The sequence below is a fragment of the Mus caroli genome, unplaced genomic scaffold, assembly GCF_978045245.1.
Source record: "Mus caroli unplaced genomic scaffold, Mus_caroli_1 scaffold_8, whole genome shotgun sequence".
NCBI lineage: Eukaryota > Metazoa > Chordata > Mammalia > Rodentia > Muridae > Mus > Mus caroli.
In genome coordinates, this window is record NW_028227263.1 from 54,209,638 (window position 1) to 54,232,620 (window position 22,983).

The 22,983-nt window shown below is 39.8% G+C and overlaps 1 protein-coding gene across 22 annotated transcripts in view; it reads right to left on the reverse strand.

Annotated features, from left to right (window-relative positions):
• The window catches only part of Dlg2 (discs large MAGUK scaffold protein 2), a 2,003,181-nt gene that overhangs the window by 183,232 nt on the left and 1,796,966 nt on the right, over nucleotides 1-22,983 (reverse strand). The window contains exon 1 of one of the 22 annotated variants that reach the window (XM_085841531.1): nucleotides 19,303-19,570. The exons of the other annotated variants lie outside the window; for them this stretch is intronic. The gene's annotated coding sequence lies outside the window, so the exon portion shown is untranslated. Of the gene's footprint in view, nucleotides 1-19,302; nucleotides 19,571-22,983 lie in introns of those variants that run through there. 22 annotated transcript variants of the gene reach the window in all.

Genomic DNA, 22,983 nt, shown 5'->3' on the forward strand with positions numbered 1-22,983 from the left:
ACAAATGTTCCCTAGTCCCAAATCTGAAGCTCAGGTGTAGAGGAACTCCTAACACACATTTTCATAGTCACAGAGTACTATGCAGAGAGCTTCTGCAATTGTAAATGTATGTGTGTTGGAGATTTCATAGGCTTCACAGTGCCTGGACCCTTAGGGGGGAGGGGGGTGAAGACAACCAGTACAGAGTAGACACCGCAGAATCATCATATCCCATTTTCTGCAAAGAGGAGAACCAAAATTAAACTAGCTGGAAGAATCTGGGGGTGGACAGGTAGTGCTGGGTGCCTTGTGCACGGGAAGGAAGGTAGTAGTTAAAGCTGGAGGAACGGAGGAGGTCATGGGGAGTTCAGGATGAAATAGGAAAAAACTGAACTGCACTTGACCTCAGAAAACTCACAGCACTCAGCTCAGAAGCAGATGTCCAGAGACTATGTGTTGAATTAACAAATTAGTATCAGGTTGAAGAGAACACTATCTTTCTTTAAAAGGCTCACTCCTACTTGTTTTATAATCTAGACTCATGTTTTCAGTGACAACTGAAATCTGTTTTTCCTGTAGAGTTCTGGGTGTCTCCTTATTGAAAAATCTTCCTCTCAAAGCTCATCAAAATACCACCAAGATGTTAGGGGTATAAGTGTGCATGTGTGCGTGTGTGTGTGTGCATGTGTGTGTGTATGTAGAAACTTGTGCGGGCTATGAAATAATTCTGGATGTCTTCTTTAACTGTTCCTAATCTCAGTTTTTGGGATAGGGTCTCAGCAAACATGACGTTCTCTGAGCAGCTGAGCACTGAGCTTCTAGTCTCCTTTTTTTTTTTTTAATGTAGGTGTGGAGATACAACTCAGGTCCTTGTGCTAGCCAGCTCCTCAGTCCCCCCAACACCGATATTTATTAAACACTTAATGGGGTCCTGACAGGCTCTATGAATTTTCCCATCCTACTAATCTACCTTAGCCCCAATTAGACTTGGAAATTAGATAACATGTTTCTTGTGTGGTAGAAAATTCTCCAGTATCCAGCAGGGTTTTTGACTATAGCAAGATCTCAACAAATAGAGTGTTTAGTATTAGTTAATCAACTAGTATAAAGTCTTCTCAAAGAAAGGCAGTGAGATGGAATGCATTGGAACCCAAGAGTGCTGACAAATGAAGTGTCTATTTTGTAAGAAATAACTGGTGTTGAGGAAGAAAACACGTGAGGAATCAGGACAAGGGAGCTGAGCTCCCGGTACAAGGTTTTACTGGGTCTACGGGAGACCGGGGAGACAATGGGCAGAATTGGTTCCAGGAAAAGCAGAAATGTGTTTTCCTTCATTCCTCAACCGAATGTTCATTGTTATTTTATGTCAAGTGCTGCTGTGGGTAATGAGGACAAAGGGGTGATGGGGCCACCACATCTGGTCAGAAGGGCCTGACATTGTGCTATAAAAGTCCTACTGAGTAGAAAACACCCAAGGAAAGGCCTCAGCTACCACAGAGAACCATGACCTACAGCAAGGCAGGGTACAGACAGCAAGTGTACTTTTGAAGGCAAAACATCTCTTGGGTGTTCTGACACTGCCAAAGGTAACCTAAGGGGTAAACAGATGTCACACAGAGCTTAAATAAACGTAAAGGAAGTGATATGAGAAAAAAAAATTTGGGACTGCAAAGCCTATCATTTCCTTTTATCTTTCAAATGTAATTATTGCAGAAGCAATAACCAAGGCATTCACATCCATGCATGCCCTAGAAAGAGGACAGCGATCCAATGTGCATTTCTGCCTATCATTAGGCAACCTGCTTAAAAGGAAGGTAAAGACTGCTACTGTCCTTCCTTGTAGAAGTTCTGAGTTTTCATTGGAGAAGGAAGCTCTGAATTTCTCTATCAACTGCTGTGATTTAGGGGAGAGGGAGAGTTCAAGACAGCATTGGTCTGTGTAACAGCCTTGGCTGTCCTGGAGCTAGCTCTATAGATCAAGCTGGCCTCAAACTCAGAGAGCCACCTGCCTCTGGCTCCCAAGTACTGGGACTAAAGGTGTGGGCCATCACTGCCAGGATAACTGCATCAATTTTTAGAAGCAAAGACAATGAAGTGGCACTTACAAAGGTACAAAGGAGTTGGAAGACATTGGAGAATTATTTACCATTTTTCATGGGGGATTTTCTCAGGGATTCTCCACACTTGACCCATGTTTCCTACATGATTTTATGAAAGTTTCTGTTAAGACATCTTCATGCTTCCACTTGTACTGGTTTTCTTATTTTCTCCACATTGCTAGATGACTACTAACTTAAAGACTAACTTTTCTTTGTCCTTAACAGAGTACTGAAGTACTTTTAACTTTCCCCTAAGAAACCTACTTCTGCCCTTTGCAGTTATATAAAATAACTTTATGGTCTCTCATCTCCTCATAAGTCTTTCCTGCACTTGAATGATGTCACTGTGACTGCAGTTCTTATAGCGGAACAACCAGGATGGACTTGACTCATCTTAAGCTGATGTGGTCTGCAGACCTTTTTACCTAAGTAGATACCTTATGACATAGATAACTGTAGCTAATGAAACTCCCTCCCAAATATACTAAGTACAAGGCACCACTGTGGGCTGAAAAGCCGTGATACTCAAGTGAAGGTCCACAGCTTGCTCTAAGTGTTATAACTGGAAGGATCATAGTTCAAGGGTACGATATCCATCTTCTGTTGACACTCCCCATCCAGTTTCTAACTATAGCAAAAGACCTAGATATAGTGCTACATGCATTATGTAATACCAGTATTTAGAAGGAGACTTAGCCAGGAATTCAAGGATATCCTAGGCTTCATAGATAGCCTCAAATTAGAAGGGAAAAAAAGAGAACAAACAATATGCTCTTGTTCCAGCCCTGTTTGCCTGTGATCAATAATTTTCCAGGTCAAAACATACAACAAGACTAGACTAAGCAAACTGACTGTACTGACCACCTTTCAGTTCCCTCAGCCTTTTGATCATAAACATGTGCTGTGCTTATGGGCATATGTCAAGACAAATAAATAAAAAATAGGAACAGAGGAGATTTTAAGAAAAATAAATTACTTACAAAGTTTTCATGTTTTGCCTTTGGTGGTGTTTAGATAACCTTTTCTTGGCATGTCCAATGAGTTTTCAAGGGCATTTTTCATTCATTTGCCCTTTGAAATTGAATTATTGTCATTTAAAGGTGATCTGCCAGTGCTGTCTTTCCCATTCTTATTATAGCTGTCTGAGGATTTGACATTCAGACTGACGTGTGCTGCTGCTGGATGCTGGCTTGATGGTAATGTACTTTCGGATTCCCTAGTAGGCGATTCCATTTTCATTGCTATCAAACCAGATTTTTAGAATGAATTGTAGTTGCCCAGTCTCCAGCATCTGTCTGAAGATGGTCAGTCCCCTATGATCTTCTCAAATCCATGTTACTTGAATACAAAGGTCTCAGCACAGCAGTTGGTCCTCAAAATGCACTAGTTTGTTTAAGAGTCAGGATCCATGTGGGGAAAGTTTATTGTCTTCTTTTTAGAAATAATCAACCTTCTTCTAATTGGACCAGGGTCTGCTACTAGACATATAGAGAAATAAAAGGAGGAGGGAAAGAAAGCCTGGGCCCTTTCTACACATTTCACAACCTCCTGAGGAAATAAACTGGGAGAAGGAACAGAGCAGGGGTTCTCTCATTTGGCAGAGTGCACCCTCCACATGCAGCAACCACCTTGTTTTCATCTCTATGACTGAGAACAAGTATATAGTGTGGCCAACACTTATGATCAGTACATGAGATGTGGACACAGGATGATCATGAGTACAAGGCTATCTTTAACTACATAATAAGATTGAGGCCAGTCAGAGTTATATAAACTCTATGTCAAACAAACAAATCAGCCAACCAATAAGCAAATCAAAATAAATGAAAACGATAGCTCTTGAGCTGATATCTAAGGATGCAGAAATTGACACGAGTAGCAATAATCATGTCTGCCATCATCTTAGTGGGCACTGAAGCAGGGCTGACCTCATGTGAAACAAGATAATATAGAGAGACATCAAATTCCTATCACTTTTCTCCATTCCTGGGGAAAGTTTTTCAATATAAAAAATGTTTAAATCTATTTATGGGTTCCAGAATATACCTTGCTATCTGACATCTCCATTTGTTTGTTTGTTTGTTTGCCTATTGTGAGGTACTTCTAATACTTTTTTTTTATAAAACATTGTGGAGATGCTCAGCAAAGTTGTCCTTGGCCTCACTGAGCAGAAGTGATCACACACGCCTCCCCCACCCCGAGGTTATCTTTATACTTTGTTAACCCTAAACTAGTTGCACTTTGCACTCTTTGGATGTCAGTAAATTACAGGAAACTAAAGCTAAAGCAATATGTATATATCTGTGTCATTCTTTCTGACTGTGAGCTTGTAAAGTTCATGACTGAGGGTTCATTCAGCTCCGAATCCCTTGTTCCTCTGAAAAATCAGAAGATAGCGTTGGCTTTTCGACTTTTAGAGGATTTACACCTAACAACAATTTCTTTAGTTCATGGACTAGGATGTCCCAACAAACTGCATGATTATAACATTTTTCCAGTCTTGAATTTGTGTTATTGGATCAGATTACTCACTGAATGCCTACTATGTGCCAGTTGTAATAACAGGTCTTGCAGGATAATGATATGCAATCAGACATAGTCCTTTATCCCACAGGCCCCATCTCTTTACAAAGACTCACCCAAATTACTCATGTTTGCTAACTTACCACAAAATAATATTCTTGCAGTTAACAATATAATTTCAATATGGAGGGCCACATGTGAAAACAAACTGGTCCTGGTTTTTCTTTAGCTAGAAAACATCTAAGCAAACGTGTTATGTCAGGATGCCCCTGTACATTGTATACTTATTTTTATATAAATGGTCATTTGTTATACCATAAAATTAAGAATCATTAAAGAAGCAATCTCTTCATGAGCATAACAGTCCTGTGGGCCTTCAAACTTAGGCTTTACTTAATGAAAAGTAGATTTTTAGGTTTTTCAGCCAGCCCAAAAGATACAGAATTCAAGACCCAGCATTGTCTACATATTGAGTTCCAAAACAGTCAGGGCTACAAGGAGAGATGTGCCAAACAAACAATCTTCTGAACCCAACAGCATTAAAACCCCCAAACAACAATAACAACACCTCACAGCTTTACTGTGCATCTTTCTTTTCAGGGCCATGATGTACAATTTGACTGGTGTGCTCAACCCAATTCTGGAGTAGAAGGAGATTACTCTGGAGATGCTAGAAACTATGAACATTTTAGTGAGCTTCAGTGAAGCCGAGGGTAAACAGACAGATCAACATTCCCCAATAAACCTGCTAGGCTCTGTAGATACTTCTGCAGTCTCTGTGATTTGATCATCTCTAGGCTGGCACTATGCATCACAAATAAATTGGACGTTTGTTATTGTTATGGGACACAAAGCTCATAGAGGAAGGTGGATGAAGTTAGAGAGATCAGTGGACATATACTAAGCATACACTCTGGGCTAGGCTCTGAACATATAGAAGTAAAAACATACCACACCTAGATAGCACTATCTGGGGAGACTGTGCTTGCTGGGCACCATAATAAGTCTTGGTATACATAGCTTGTATGCAATTCAATATCCGGTGTTGCATCTGGACTGTAGAAAGAAATGAATCCCTTTGGGCTTGATCACAGTCACATTTCATGAAGTTCTAAGATGTACAGAAACTTATTTTGTTTTCATACATGAAGAAATTTCATTAAAAAATAGAAAATTCAATCTGGTCTGTGAAACTGGTTCTCTGGGGGGATATTATGGGTATTTTTATGAACTCATCTTGCTAGATTATTCCCAAGTCAGTTACTAAGAGCTGTGAAGAATAAATGGATTCTTTTGTACTGTTAAAACACCCAGGCTGGTATAGAAAGATGGCTCAGTGACTATGAGCAATCGTGAAGACTGAAGTTTGGATCCCTAGAGTCTACTTAAAGCTGAGTAGATGTGGCCAGTTACTTGTAATCCCAGGGCATGGACAGTGGAAACAACTGACTTGGAGCAGGCTGGCTTCCCAGAGAAGCCTAACTGGTCACATCTGGCTTCAGTGAGAGACTATGTCTGAGTATACAAGATGGAGGGTGGAGGAAGACATCTATGGTCAACCTCAGGTCTTCATACAGATGTGCACAAAATAACCACCGTATTAATCACACACCACATCCGTGTATATATATACACACACACACAAAAAAAATATACATGCTAAAGGGTATTTGACAAATGACTTTGAAACATAACAAAACTATCCTTTCCAGTACTACATGCTGCCATGAAGTACTTATTTGATTAAAACCTTCTTCAAACAGTAAACAGAGACTGACTTCAGAGCTTGAGCATAGTTTGAATTAAAAGCAAGACCATTGGCTAAAATAACCCTGCAAGGCCCCCTCTAGCCTATTAATTCTGAAATTGCTACTGGTACAAAATAAATACCTATAAAGGGTCAAAAGATGTCCCTAAAACCATAGCAGGGGAACTGTGGTGATCTTAATGACCCCCATAGGTTCATATGTTTGAATACTTGCTCCCCATCTAGGGGATCTATTTAGGAAGGAGTAGGAAGTATGACTTTGTTGGAAGAGGTGTGTCCCTTAGAGTGGGCGTTGGTGTTTCAAAAACCAACCCTAGGCCCCAGCCTAGGCTCAGGTCCAGGCTACCTTTTTTTTTTTTTTTTTTTTTTAAACATTTCAATGTGGCTTTTAATGATGTTTAGTGTATATCACAAGACTTACTCAATTTTAAGAGGGTAATAGTCTCAGGATGTACCAATATCTTCATTCTCTCACTGTCTCTGTTTCTGTCTCTGTCTCTGTCTCTCTCCCTCCCTATAGATTATGATGTACCTCATAGCTACTTCTTTAACACCATGAATGAATGCCTGCCTGCCTGCCTGCCTGCCTGCCTGCCTGCCTGCATGCCAACACACTCTCTGCAATGATGATGAAGGACTAACCTTCTAAACTGAAAGCAAGCCCTCAAGTTAAATGCTTTTTATTTAAAATAATAATGGCCTTGGTCATGCTTTTGCTTCACAGCAGTAGAACAGTAACAAAGACAGGAACGTAGGAGCAAGCCTGTTCTACAAGACTGTAGAGATGGTTCGGTGGTTTAAAAGCATTTACTGTTCTTCCAGAGGGTCAAGTTGTGTTTCCAACACCTGTATGGCAGCACATAAATATCTGTAGCTCCAGTTACAGGGTATCTAATGCCCTCTTCTGGACTCTATGGACACTAGACACAGATGTGGTAAACACACTGACTTGTAGGCAAAATACTCATATAGGGAAATTAAATTTTAAAAAAAGATGAAGATAATCACAGTGTTTTCCTATAGTTTTGATTATATCACTATGTCATTCTTATGTCTTATTCATTTGTCTACTTATTATCCCACTATGTAGCCTTGTCTGGCCTCAAACTCAGTACTTGATATGTAAATCAAGCTAGACTCCTATTTCACCTGCCTCTGCCTCCCAAATGCTAGGATTAAAGCTGTACTACTTTATGTTTTAATCTCTAAAACTTTCGACATGTACATTCATTGTGGAATGGCTACATCAAGCTATTGAATATACAGTCGTCTCACATACATCATATATACAGTCATCTCATATCTCATAGCATGTTGCTACGAGAACATAAAATCTACTCTCAGAAACCTTTTCTTTCTTTATGCTAGCATAATTTAAACTCAAGGAAAATGTTTCTTGTCTTTTTCTTACTCTATGACAACTCGTTGAGTTTCAAACAAGGGGATCTCATGGTACTTAAAACATGACCTCACACGTGGCATACCAGGGACCATTAAACACACATGTGAGTCATTTAGTTCCAGTTGAGCCACTGCAGTTTTCAGCTCTCTATTGTGAGCAAATGCTGTTTTGTATATGGAACATAAATTGATATGGTTCTTAAGAATTAGGTTAAAGTAGAGAAAATCAAAGGTTAGAGCCCATGGCTTGAATCTTTCAAGCCCAGTAAACAATGCATGCAAAACCTGGCAGTCAAGCATGCTGAGTTTGAACTAAATGGGAATGAAAAAAAAAAAAGCCCATAATAATCAAAGCCTCTTTGCTCTTCTCCTACTCTGCACCTTCTTCCTGCTTTGAAGCAAGTGATAAGAACCAAAATTCCTCTTCTCTGAGCCATCACACAAACTTTGACTCTTAGCCACAGCCATCTGTAAGAGCTACAAAAGTCATAATCACCCTTTATTCTGAAGCCTCCATTCCCAGCAACTCCTACATTGCTGTCTATCCATTCTTCATCAAACCTAAGCACAAAGATACTTAGTTTCCTTGTATCTTGGGGGTCTCGTTTCTACAGGTTCTCCTGCAACATAAAATAAGGATTAAATAAATTTTGTTAGACTTTGCCCTGTTAACCCCTTTTGTACATGTTGATCATGCCTTTCATGATAAGTGTGGCATCACACGTTCCTGCTCTTATACAACCTGACACAAAATATCTACATCTATATCTATATCTACTCCTTTATCTGTTTAGTCTTCTGACTAAAATTACAAGTCCAATAAAAACTGACCCCATGGCCGATAGGAGGGCCACTAAAAGAGTCTCTGTCCTTCCTAAGAAACTCATGTGGACAATGAGATCTACAAATAAATAAGGGAATGGATGGATAGATAGGTAGATAAATAGATAGATAAATAGACAGACAGACAGCAACACCTGGGTAAAGATGAACATAGAAACTAGACTCAGAGTGTGTGTGGTAGATGAAAAGCCCAGCTGTGAGGGGAAGGTCAAGAAGACTGCCTCCAGGAAGAAAACCTGCCAACCAACAGACCACTGACACACGTTACTTTCCGACCTCATTTAGAGTCCTACTCACTTTCTCTTCCTCGATGTGATAGCATGCCAGTGTATATAAACAGTTAAGTCATTTGTTTTCAGCAAAACTACAATCCTAATAGCACTTCAACCGAATCACAGAAGTTGGTCTAAAACCTCAAGTTGTCTTGTAAACAACTTGTATTTTTGTATAGATTGTGTGACTTTAAATAGATTTTCATTCTTTACAATTAGTTGATTGGTATTTTAAAGTTCTCTATTTTTTTTCCTTTGCTACTTGTATTTTATTAAAGGATGAGTGGAGTGGGAGTGTACAAGATGTTGGGCATATAAAGATGCATGAAATCAAACCTCTGTGGCTTTCAAGAAATTCCACGTTGAGGTATTTTATTAAGAAAGGAGGTGTTTCCCGTATACCTCACACAATTTTCCCTCTAGTTTTTAAATCATGACAAGCTCATCTTTTTGTTATGGGGAGCACATCCTTAAAGGAGAGCTGGAAAAGTTCCATTTTCTATAGGATCATTAAGTACTAATGTTGGTTTTTCCATTTTCATTTAAAGATAGCAAGAGAGAATATATATGGGCTTTGTATTCTGTTCCTTTGCACACAATTCCACATGATGCAATGGTTAGGCGAATACTAATATTGGGAGATTGCATAATCAAATTGTAAGCAGTTTAGCTTGCACTCTGCATCACAAATAGGCAACTGAAGTGTAAAATATAGAAAACATTATTCAGTCATATTTTAAAATGATGTTCTTTATTGTTAGAGGCCCACGAGCTTTCATTCAATAAATTATTATGTGAGGAGTGGCTAACATTTCTTAGACTATTCTATTAGTCAGTACAAGTTGAAGAGCACATTCTCGTATTCAGTATGCTGGAATCCACTATGCTGTGGTGTCTGTACTAGGAAGTGGTGAATAATATGCGGATTGTCCTGACCCTTTCTGGCTACAGTCAAGTGTCATTTTCTTTTCTATCCCTACATCGCTGCTTTGAGAAACAGGTGAAGCTGTATGCTAAGTGCTCTATACAAAGTAACAAACAATACACTTAGAAAATTTGGGACATTGAAGTGGCTCAATGGATAAAGGTGGCCGCTGTAAAGTATGAGGAACTGAATTCAATACCTGGGACCCACGTAGAGGAAGAAAACTATTTTCTCTGACCAAGCTGTTCTCTGACTTACACACACACACACACACACACACACACACACACTTACACACACTTAATTTTCTAATTAGAAATGTTGTTAATATCTGTCAAATGACTAAAAACTGCAAAACCTGACACTATTCATTACTCCTGTGGTATCCATTTCTTAGCCAATCTTCCAGACAGTCTCAAACAACATCCCCTTAACCATCTCTAAAGAAACACACAGAAGAACCAGAGTTCAGATGCCCAGGACCACACAACTGTCAGATAGCTGAGCAGCCTGCCAATAATTCCAGCACTAAGAAGATGGATACAGGGAGATCCATAGATCAAGCTGACAAGGTAGATTAAGCCATACAAACTCTGACTGTAATTGAGGGGCTCTGCCTCGATGAATAGGGTGAAAAGCAATCAGGAAACACTACTCATGTCAGCCTCCAGCCTGCATATACAGAAGCATTCACAGCCACATGAATGTGTACACACTCATGCACACATACACATGCAAAAAGAAAGAGAGAGAGAGAGAGAGAGAGAGAGAGCGTGCGCTTTGAAAACATCTTAGTGTTTAGTTGTACATTATTTCTTCATTTGAATGTTGTTATTATCATACCCAAATGAAACTGTACTACTTAAAACATAAGGCAGACTTATCCAAAATTCCTGCCTCTGTTTTTAATAATCAGCAGTACATTAACATTTCAGTTCTTAACTATGGATATATATATACACACATATATACATATATACACATATATACATACATATATATACACATTTATACCCACACACATATATGTATATGTATATATGTATATTTATATATATATACACACATATATGTATATATGTGTGTATATATATAAATTCTGGGGGCTTGGGTGCCTGAAGTAGCAGGGAAAGGGACACTCTTAGGGTTCTACATAGAAGCTAGTACCAAACAGGGTGCTCTGTACTTCACTATTTTAAGAACCAGAAGCATTGTACATTGCTGGAATATGAGTCCTGGCCTCTGGCCTTTCTCAGCCCCGCCCCCAGCTCACTGTAATTACCAGACCTAGGAATATTAGCCAAGAAACCGTTTCAGTGGCTCTTGACTTGTACAAGAAAGCTCTAGAAGAAGATAAGGAAGATTGTATCAGGTTTATACTACAGTACAGCAAGGCTGTCCTGAGGTTATCTGTGGGATAACCTTAGAGCTTTGAAAGCTTATGTGTGATGGGCTGTGCTTTGAAACGGACATCATCTATCACCCTTCCATGGTGTTGCATTTTGACCTTTACTTGCAAGTGAATCTGAAACGAAATGCCAGCATTCTGGAGAGCACTGTCCACGTGGCTGCTGAATCCTCCTCTTTAAGTCTTAGGGTCCTCTCCTATACAGCTACACGGGAGACCTGTTGCCTGCGCCAGGCTGCTGATCTGAGCAAATGGCAAGAAGATTGTCCTTTGGCTTTGTTTCCTGCCTTCCTGAGTGTTTTCTGAACAGAGGCTGGATATGTGAATGAGGTTTTAGAAGCTTGGACACCAGGTAGGTGGACTGACAGCACCTAGAGAAGCCACAGCAGTGAGGGATGCTTCACCATGCTAGCAGATCATTAGCAAAATGGAACTGATTCCCTACAGAAAGGAAACAGCCTCATAATCGCTTCTTTGTGAAGTGACCCGAAGTCCACTCACTGAATTTGGGAATCAGACATTTGGGTGGGAAACTGTCCCCAAGTCCACTTTTTTCTTTTTTGAAGGAAGAGTTTATTTATTTATTTCTTATTTTTTATTAGATATTTTCTTCATATACATTTCAAATGCTATCCCGAAAGTTTCCTATACCCTCCCTCTGCCCCGCTCCCCTACCCACTCACTCCCACTTCTTGGCCCTGGCATTCCCCTGTACTGGGGCATATAAAGTTTGCAATACCAAGGGGCCTCTCTTCCCAGTGATGGCCGACTAGGCCATCTTCTTCTACATATGCAGCTAGAGATACGAGCTCTGGGGGTACAGGTTAGTTCATATTGTTATTCCACCTATAAAGTTGCAGACCCCTTCAGCTCCTTGGGTACTTTAGTTTCTCCATTGGGGGCCCTGTGTTCCATCTTATAGATGACTGTGAGCATCCACTTCTGTATTTGCCAGGCACTGGCATAGCCTCATACGAGACAGCTATAACAGGGTCCCTTCAGCAAAATCTTGCTGGCATATGCAATAGTGTCTGGGTTTGGTGGCTGATTATGGGATGGATCCCCGGGTGGAGTAGTCTCTGGATAGTCCATCCTTTCGTCTTAGCTCCAAACTTTGTCTCTGTAACTCCTTTCATGGGTATTTTGTTCCCTATTCTAAGGAGGAATGAAGTATCCACCCATTGGTCTTCCCTCTTCTTGATTTTCTTGTGTTTGCAAATTCCTGGCCATATACCCAGAAGAAGTTCCAACTGGTAATAAGAACACATGCTCTGCTATGTTCATAGCAGCCTTATTTATAATAGCCAGAAGCTGGAAAGAACCCAGATGTCCCTCAACAGAAGAATGGATACAGAAAATGTGGTACATTTATAAATGGAGTACTACTCAGCTATTAAAAACAATGGATTTATGAAATTCTTGGACAAATGGATGTATCTGGAGGATACATCCATTGGGTGTTGTAGGCAACCCAATCACAAAAGAAGTCATTAGATATGCACTCACTGATAAGTGGATATTAGCCCAGAAACATAGAACAGGCAAGATACAATTTGCAAAACTGAGTCTACTTCTAACAACTTCATCAAGAAAGCAAGATTACTTACTCAATGGGGAAAAAAAAGATGAGTATTGTCAAAAACAGAACTTATAAAATATATAAATTATACATACTGCAGAGATCAGAACATTTGTATTTGGATAAAAAATATTTTGTTCTGCTGTATGTCATTCTCAATATGATACACATTATATGTATGACCCGGCGAGTCCTCCCATTCATCTTACATGTTAACACCCTTTGTTTCATGACACCAAAATCCAAATGCATTTGAGGTACTGTGTGAGTTAGGAACCATCTTTCTGTAGGTTTCATTAAGAGGGGAAAGTGCAGTGATGAGGATGAAGACGGTATAGCCAGCTCTAAAATACTATCACTCTGAACCTTGGGACAAAAATGTCAAGGTTCACATTGAGTTGAGTCCAAACATGCATTTATACTGGGGAGAGAGAGTGGGGGGAAGTAGAGGGGAGGGGAGGGAGGGGAGGGAGGGAGGGAAAAAGGAAGTGAGGGAAAGAACATGAGAGTATTTGTCTATGGTAGAGTCAAATAGCCAGTTTTGGTGAAGTTGATACTTCAGGTTTTCTGCTCATTACATTTGGGGCAGATGGCTTCTGGCTGGTGAGTCTTGTAATAGTGCCAGGGTAACAGCTACCTGGATGGTATCTGTGAACGCGAAAAGATTTTATTTTGTGCCTTGAAGCTTGTCTTTTTTCTTTTATTTAACTTTTCAATGCTGGGGAATCAAACCTGGAGGTTTGTGTTGTAGGCAAGCACTCTTTCGCTGAGCTGCACCCCAGCTTTCTCAGTCTTATTCTCTGGAAAGCCCCTACTCATGCTGGATGCTGGTTTATGGCCATTAAGCATCACCTGATATGGTTGGCTCTCACTATATTATTCTATGTACTGACTCCAGAGGGCATCTGTTAATTATGTGCTTTGTACTTAACAAGTTGTGGATGTCGCAAACCTATTGACAGCTTCTCTACCATCCTCACCAAACCTAAGTAGCAGCAACAGCTGAAAAATGTCATTTAGACATTGTAAAGCCCTAGGAAGGCTATCTTTATTCTAAATTTCAGAATGAGGCAAATGATTTACTCTTGGGTTCAGAATAGATATATAAACCAGCCACTCAAAGTGAATTCTAGGGACCATTGACAAAATTTGTTTTGGACTAGATGTGACCATGTAAAAAAGCTGTCTGGGAGTCCTTAGAACAATCCTAGAGCTATCAAGGTAAATCACTCACTCTTGGGATGGAGCAAGACCAGCAACACAGCAAAACCAAAAGAAATGGGTTCCTTGAAAGCATTGCAAGCCATAGGGTATGACCTCTTAAACATGGACTGACTGACTGTTGTACTTTTAAGTTACAACCACCAATATGTGCTTTATTGAGCAAGTCGGTTTTAGTCATGATTTTTGTTCATTGCAGCAGAAAGCAATGTGAGCTGCTCATGCCATGGTAAGGTAGGACTCTCCCATAGAACTGCAGGCTCACATAGCCATCCAGGCCTCACATTATAAGCTTTCTGGGCTCAAGGATTCATATTTCCAATATTGTGCAATATTGTCACTTAGCAGACCTTTTCTTCTCATTCTTAGTTCATACTTCATAAATACTTCATAACAGACAATAAAGAAACCATATCAAATAAGTGACTGCATCACTCAGGTCAGAGCTCATCCCTTTATCAATTATTTTGTACATTTTTAACATTGGACTTGATTCTCCTTGCAGTGTTCGCTCTTCTCAATTTAGAATTAGACATTTCCCAAGCTCATTTAATCTTCTTTTCCTCGCCTTCCCTAAGTATACAAACAATGCATGTTATAAAAGTTTATATGACACATAAATCGAAAATAAAGATAAGCAGTGCACCTCCATTCAATATTTGCTCTGTCAAGAGTTATCAATGTAGAACTCAAATGGACAATTTTGTCTTTATTTCTTTATTTCCCTGTCCATCCTTATCACCATCTCTTCTAAGAAAAATACATATAGTATAAATATAGCATATAATGTTAGTCATCAGAGCAATTATTTTATTTCTCTGTTTCAGACTGAGTAGACATTTTAATCTAGACACTCTATCTACTAAATATTTATTGTACCATATACTTGCATAGGGATGAAGCATAGCTAATTCCTGAATATAAGTTATAACACTGACCTTTTTCTGAAATAGAAAGGAATGCCTATATTTACTGTATGGCAAAAACAAAACAAAACAAAACAAAACAAAACAACAACAAAGGTTGCAAGGTTCAGTTGCAGGGAATACTTCCAAAGACATTCCAAATAGAAAAACCTTGTGAAAATAAAGGTAACGACTACAAAAATACAAGAAAAAAAAAACACCTATTGTTTGATTCTCATTGCATTAACACACACACATACACACACACACATACACACAATTCCTGATTTTTAATAATTACAGAGATCTGCTGCCTGGAACGCCTAACTGATAATTCCTCCTAGGTAGGTCTTTGTTTCAACCACAACACGAGATGAAAAGGAGGGATTTGGAGAATGAACCCTTGAAAAGGAGTGCGATAATAGCCATTTGGTCACATGGAGCTGAGGAGTCTGGGGCTGGCTTCAAGCCAGCTTGTAAAGCAAGGCTACTTCTTGCACTTTCTAATTGTATGCAGCCCCACAGGTTTCAAACCAGAACTTAAAACTACAGGCCCAGAGAACACACCTGAAATTCGCCATGGTTCCTTCAAGCCATCATGCCTTCCAGTGGCATAAATGATAAATGGCAAAGGGTTTAAATCCAATTGGGCCCCCAAATTGCCTGCCAAAGTAAATCGATGTCTTTGGATGTAAAGAAAAGCAGTGCTTATCCTTGGTGGACCAAATTGTTGTCCATTCCAGAGTGGCATTTGAAAAGCTTTTAGTCTGACACTTTTACACCAGTTTTGTACTCTCACTTAATAGGGGAAAGTTGAAAGCAAAAGCCAACAGAAGCTCCAGGAAAACCAACCCATTGGAATCTTAGGCTTACTACTCAGAAATCTAAGTGAGTATTTTGCAGGCATGTCCCCAGTATTGAGAGCAAACCAATTTCCCAACTTCAAATTTTAAAATCAACTCCCAAACTCTGATAGGGATTAAGTATTAAAAAAAAAAAGTCAAAGCTTATGGCCAAGACCCAAACACTGGAACCATGCACAACTTAGCAGCGTCTATTGGGTAAATCTATGCTAGGGTTACACTGTAGAGTCTGGAATCAGAAAGGTGTGAATCTAAATCCCAGGAGTGCCATATGCTATATTAAAATCATCAATTTAGTAATATTTGGATGAGTCTATCTCTAATTTCATTTTACCACCTGATAAAAAATAAAAGCCAGGTAAGGCTGTGCGGATTATTAGTGGAGAAAATGCACATGAAACATTCAGCAAAGCGGTTGGGACATCGTAAATTACACGATTCTTCTATTGTATACTTTAATGTGATGTTAGAGATGGGGCTGTGGCCTAATTGTTATTTGGCAGATCCACTAAAGAGCTATGATATGTTATTTGGCATCAGTTTATTCCCAGGCTTTCTTCTCAAAATGAAATTTAGCCTTTGAATAATTGCATGAGAAATTTGGGTACCATTCTAGAAATTAAGTAAAAGTGAACAGAAATGTAATAACTATCTTTTAATAAATCTTTCAAGTAGAAATAGAAACAGATTATCAAGCTATCAGAAATAAATCTTTTCAAACCAGAACAAGTCATGATTTCCCTGGCTACTGTGTATATTTTTTTCCACAATTAACTTCCATTGCAATAAATGAATATCTATGAAACACAATTTATGAAAAGTATGACTACCTTTTTAAAAGGTGTTCCTTTTGTGGCAAATACTGTGTTCTGTGATTATTATCCCCCTTCCACTTGGCTTAATGCTCCCACCTTTCTCCTGTCCCATTGTACAGATAAGGAGAGTGAGACGGACACCATTAATACTCCGTAGGAGACAGACCTCTCTTTTTCTAATTGTGCCCTGCTCTGCTTTACCCATTTCCCATCTTCTAAAAGGAAACTCTCTATGTCACAGAGGCAAAATTCATGTTTGCTACTTTGCCCTTTAATCAGTTGGGCCTTGGGGATGAATAAGCCACCCTGTACATTCCTCGTTTTGACAGCTAAGAAAAACCATCTCATGACAAATTATTTGAGACACATGATTGTCTATGTGTGTCCTTGTTTTTTTTTCCAAAACATTCTTGTCACAGTTTTGTCTTGCTCACTGAGATAGGGTCTCTTGTAACTCAGGCTAACCTTCAACTTGATACATAGCAAAGATAACCTTCTGTCTCCAGCTTCCAGTTGTTGGGATTACAGGTGTGTCCCATTATGCTGGGTTTCTGCTGTTCTGGAGATCCACCCCAGGGCACGCTAAGCAAGCCCTCTACCAACCAAGCTGCATGCCAGTCCCTCTTGCTGTAGATGTAACTGTGAATAACTCATTCTCAATTGTCTTTTGTTTTTATAAATAGAGCTCATCTTTTGTGGGTGGAAAAGATGGAAAAACCATCACTAGATGAGAAGAAACTCAGTTTCCTGACTTTGGCACATTGCTTTATTTCTCTATAAAGCCACATGAATTGAAACCCAGATACTGAATAATAAAGCCCAGATTCTGGCATGTCATTCTTTTTAAAAATGTGTCACAATAAAGCTCACTGCATAATACATATCTCAAGGGTACTTCATAACTATATTTCTCTTGGCAGTAAGGTAGACTCATGCTTTTAGGAACCCTTAGCCTTCTATTTAGCTTTATAAAATGTCATGGTTGGCTACACCATTAAACACAGATGCTCTGTTACATCTGCAGTGACTTTTCTAGATTCCCTACCTGGATCATTACTGTGAAAGCCCAGAGGCTTTGGGCTGAACATAAAAACTTTACAGACCCCCTCCTGGGACACCCGATTGTAGATTAGAACCCAAGTTTCAGGTTACACACCCGAAGTGCCAATCACCACCCATTGCCCTTCTCTTCTTTAAGCAGAATTTATTCAGAGAAACAGAAAAATATAGAAAACCTATTTGTGGGGAGAAAAAAGTATGGGAGGGAAATGTGTTTGTGGAAAAAATATATTCTGTAACCTCAGATTTTCCAAGTCTTTTGGAGTAGTCAGAAAGAATCCTCGGAGAGGAGAGCCAACTTTATGTGCAATGTGACAGTTCCAATGACCAAATCACTTATTAAGGAGAAGCAAGGAGAAAGCTTAGAAGCCAAGTTTCCTGATGAAATAAAAAGGCATGCATTTTCTTTGCAGAGAGATGCTAAAGCAAATTGCCCTCCTTCAGGATAACAGTATTTCTGTCAGCTGTACAGCTATCTAGAAAGAGAGAGTGCATTCAATGTACAAGGGAAACACTTCACCCAGACAAATTAAGGACCAGAAGACGGTAGCTTCTTGCAGGTGAAAGAAAGAAAGCATCATCAAGCCAGGCACGTTCGAAACACTCAAGAAAATGTCTCTGCTATTCCTCTCCATATATAATATGCCATATGACACTACAGTTAAATCTGCTGCTCAAAAAAAAAAAAAGTACATCAAGCTGTTGGTTTCTGAGAGATTTGGGCTGACGAAAAACAACAGGACAGAAAACAGCGTAGAAAGAAAGACCTTGCAAGGAAATAATACTGTATAGTTAGTTCACAGACCAGGAGTTAGCACACATTCTCTGCAGCCAGGACCTGGAACCTGGATACAGAGCAGCACACCCGGAGATCCACAATACAGCTTCAGGTAGTTGTTAATGGCAAGAGGGAACTGGAGCACACAGCCACAAGTTACATAGATCCCGGGCATATCTTCTGCATCTTTCTGTCCTGCGGGAATGACTTGGGGCGCTCTCTCTCTCTCTCTCTCTCTCTCTCTCTCTCTCTCTCTCTCTCTCTCTCTCCATCAACAGGCACAACAAATGCAAATCCAATCCTAGCCTAGCAAAATGCAGAGCCGACCACCATACTGTGTTTTACAATAATCTCCACAATGCCAATTATTCACAGTCCCTCAGTTCTGTTCACACAAAAGATTGCAATTTGAATCTTGCCTTGCACAGGTTCAGCTCGGTCGGAGCTGGTAACCAGGCGTACAGTCTGTTTTAAGATTTACGGATCGCTGGGGAGAGTCAGTTGGGGGGTGGGGATGGATAAATTGCCCTGTACATACCTCGTTTTGGCAGCTAAGAAAAACAATTTTATGACAAAGAGACTTGTTCTTTTCAAAGCTCACCCAACAAATGAAACTGACAGAACGAAACCTGAGAAACTTTAGCAACCACGGAAAGCAGCCCTCCAAGGATCAAGGTAAATAATTGATCCCTCGGGTTCTGTTTCATCTTTTAAGCTATTTTGATCATTAAAGGGAAATTGTGGAATTTGTCAGAAGCCTAAACACTGACACACTGACTTCTAACAGCAAGTGCATATTCCAAGCTACAGATATATTTGCCAATCTTATTCAACAACAATTGGCTGTCAAGCCAGGAAACTTACCGAGCACAAAATTAGGGAACAAAGCAGGGAGGAGGCAGGAGACACTGAAAGCAGCTTTCCCGTTTCCTTGGTGCCAGATTCTCCTGTCTCCTGTCCGGTTCACACTTGCGTTGATAACTAAGACTCCGGCAGAACTCACTAGCGGAACCTGATGAATTATAAAACAGCCCCTCCTAGACGCTCATATTTTACATCACAGGGGGTGACCATGCAGCATCCTCAGTGGCTGGGTACATATATTTCCTTGTAACTCATCCTGAAGAAGATAACAGCTTCAGAGGCAGTGACAGTAATTGGTGTTTGGGATGTACCAGTACTAACCAATAGGATGCTTTCCCACCATCCATACAGCACTCTCATTCTCCTCGCTTGTATTCCCCTATACCTTGTTAAGGTGGATCCACCCAAACCAGTGGGGAGAAGGCAGAAACAGCAAAATGTGGAGAAGAGCCCCACATCAGAGAGATGCATATATATATATATATATATATATATATATATATATATATATATATATGCATGCATATAGAACTGTGCTATTTGGGGTTTTTATAATCGTTCTGTAAAGACCCAGCCCTGCAATGGCACAGTGTGCCATAGTGCATCAAATACTTCCCTTCTGCCGAGTCTCTCAGTGACCAGGAAGGTTTCAGAACTGCCAAATACCAGAGATTAGAGGCCAAGGAACTTTTGGTGCTTGCTGAACTTGGAGGAGACAAGTAATCCTAGAGACTAACAAGTCCACCCTGCTCATTGTGTCTGTAAAAATACTGTGGCGAGAAAGGTAATGACTTGCCCAGGTCACACAATTCATAATCCCTAAGTATGATAGGAACTTGAACCTAAGCCTGGGTCTTCTGATATCAAGCACTAAGTCTTTCTATCCTCCTATGCTGACCCCAAGAATAGAAGCCACGAAAACTGTAAACTATGGAAATGAAAAATGATATTATTAAACAAGAATTATTAAAAGGAGGATGTGAGTATCATGCTTGAGCCTTGTTTCACATCGGACAAAGGTTAGTTTGATGTGGGAAGGTTCATCAGGTATCAATTCCCCTAGAAAGCGCATTTTGAATAATAACGACAAGTGTTTAGTGGGCACACATGCTAAGTGGTTTTCTAAATGCTTAGCATACATCAATTCATTTTATCTTTAGAATGCTCCTAAGTGGGTCCTAGCATTAAAAAATACATTAAATATGGAAAAAATATGAGATTCAGAGAGAGCAACCAATCTTCTAGACAGGATCACACATCAACTACCCAGCAGAAGTGGAGTCATTCTCTAGACTGTTCAGTTCAGAGCCCACACGCCCACATACTGTCCTACCATAGAAATCACCAGTGTTAAACTGCTCACAACTGATGGGCAATGGACACACTTATTGATGATGATCTTTTGTAGAAATAATAAGATAGTGGTTGGTGATTAATTGATTATTTTTTTAAAGCTCCACCTCTGCCAGTAACCGATGATATAAGCTGTTGTTTTATTTATTATGGGTACACTCATGTCTACCTCAAAAAAATCAAGCAGATTATATCAGAAAAATAGTACCCCCCTTTTTTTTTAATAACATGTATATATAGACTGGTAGTATTGTTCCTATCACACTTCTGTTATGAATATTTATATATGGCTTTTCTTTTCTCCTAAGTATCTTTTAAATGTCAGTTGTTCTTTGCCAAAAAAGTCTTCCTGGATGTTATGAAAGTACAGGAGGAAATCCAGAGATGTCTGGGATTCATGCTGACTAGGATGTGGGTATCTTGTGAGAATGGAAGACCACAGGGGTCTTGCTCAGGGCTGCAAAATCAGTCATTTTTTTCTCTCAACTTCACCCATTCCTTCTATTCCAATCAGCTAAGCTCACTAACTTCTTTCTACTTTATCAAATGAACTTGCCAGTCTAAGGAAGCATATTTACAGTATGTTTCCTATCTATTCTGATGCTACACTAATAACTTTTGACCTTCTTTCAGATGAACATCTGTCATCAATCCCATAAAAATCTAATGAATTTTTGCATGAACCCATTATTTCCTATCATTAAATCAAGGTGTGCCAGGAGAGACAGGCATCTCTCTTGTCCAACTCCTCTGAAGTCAGCATAAATTATTATACTTGCTATTAAAAATTGCTATCTGGGGGCTAAGAAAATGGCTCACCTGTTAAAGCAATTGCAAAGCAAGTATAAGAACCAGGTTTGGGATTCCCAAAGCCCATGTAAGTGCCAGATGGGTATAGCAGCCCACTTGCAATTTCCACTCTAGAGACAAGAGATTCTCCAGAGCAAGAAGGCTAGCTGTATATTAGCTATTCTGGTTAGCTCTAGGTTCAGTTGTAGGACCTTGCTTTAATGTGGAAAGTAATGAGGAACTGGCCATAGCCTTAGGCCTCCATATGTGTGTGTGCGCACACACACACACACACACACACACAAATGCATCCATAAACATGTGAATGTACAAACACACATGCATACCATTAATACGTTAGAGGAAAAGGAAACTGCTTTCTTTAGGTGGGGTACAGGTACATACCTATTACGCTTAGCACTTGGGAGGTAGAAATGGGAATATGACAAATTCAAGGCCAGCCTGTGCTACATAGCAACAACCTGTCTTTTAAAAAGGATGGGTGGGGGAAGATAAGAGAAAAAAGAAACTGGTGTCTTAAAGGTATGCAATCATCATTCCTTGGTAAACCTCAGGGTTGGTTAAATCCTGGGGCTTTAGCGATGCTACCATGCTATATAGAAAATGCAAGTCTATAATGACAGACTTTCACAGCCCTCTAATTTCCAAAGAATGACTTTGTTGCCAACTTCATTTGATCACATGCAGACTACCCTCTCCTTATTTTAAACGTTCTCTAAGTAAAATATGCCCAGTCAAATGCATACACGCATAAATGCAAGCATACACATGTGAATGTGCATGCACACATACATGCACACCATTAACCCATATACATGAGAGGAAAAGGAAACTGCTTTCTTTAGGTGGGGTACTGGTACAAACCTATTATGCCCTGACCCCACTTTTATGGCCATTCTTAATACTAAGCTGTATAGAAGCAAACATATGTAATGTAATTGAGGGTGTGGGAAGAATTGAGTATGTAAGCTCATAAGCAAAACCAAGTATAAACACCATGTGTAGCAAAGAGCAGGTGACAACTATGTTTTCAAGATCAGTAGCTACTTCCTTTGTGTGTGTGTGTGGGGGGGGGGTTGTTAGTCAACCATTACCTAGTCTGGTTTTTACAGTTATTGCCAGTTTCTTTGCTTTGCTACGATCCTCCCAAATCTCCCTGAAGCTACTCCTTTTCTTTTAAAAGTACATCGATTTATCTATTTTTGTGCATGCACGCCATGGTGCATGTGCCAAAGTCAGAGGACAGCCCCAGGGAGTCCACTCTCTCCTCCTACCATATGGATCCTAAGGGATTAAACTCATCAGGTTTATAGCAAGTGCCTCTACTTGTTTGGCCATCCTGCCAGGCCTCCAGAAGCCATTTCTGTTTTTTCCATTCTCCTCATCACTTAGCTTCTCCACTGGAATGCCCCGTGAAAAATGAACACAGGTGAGCATTTATAACTCCCACATATTTCTCAGCCTCCCTTTGATGAGTAATCACACACCTTTACACAAATTCATTTGTGACTACTACTT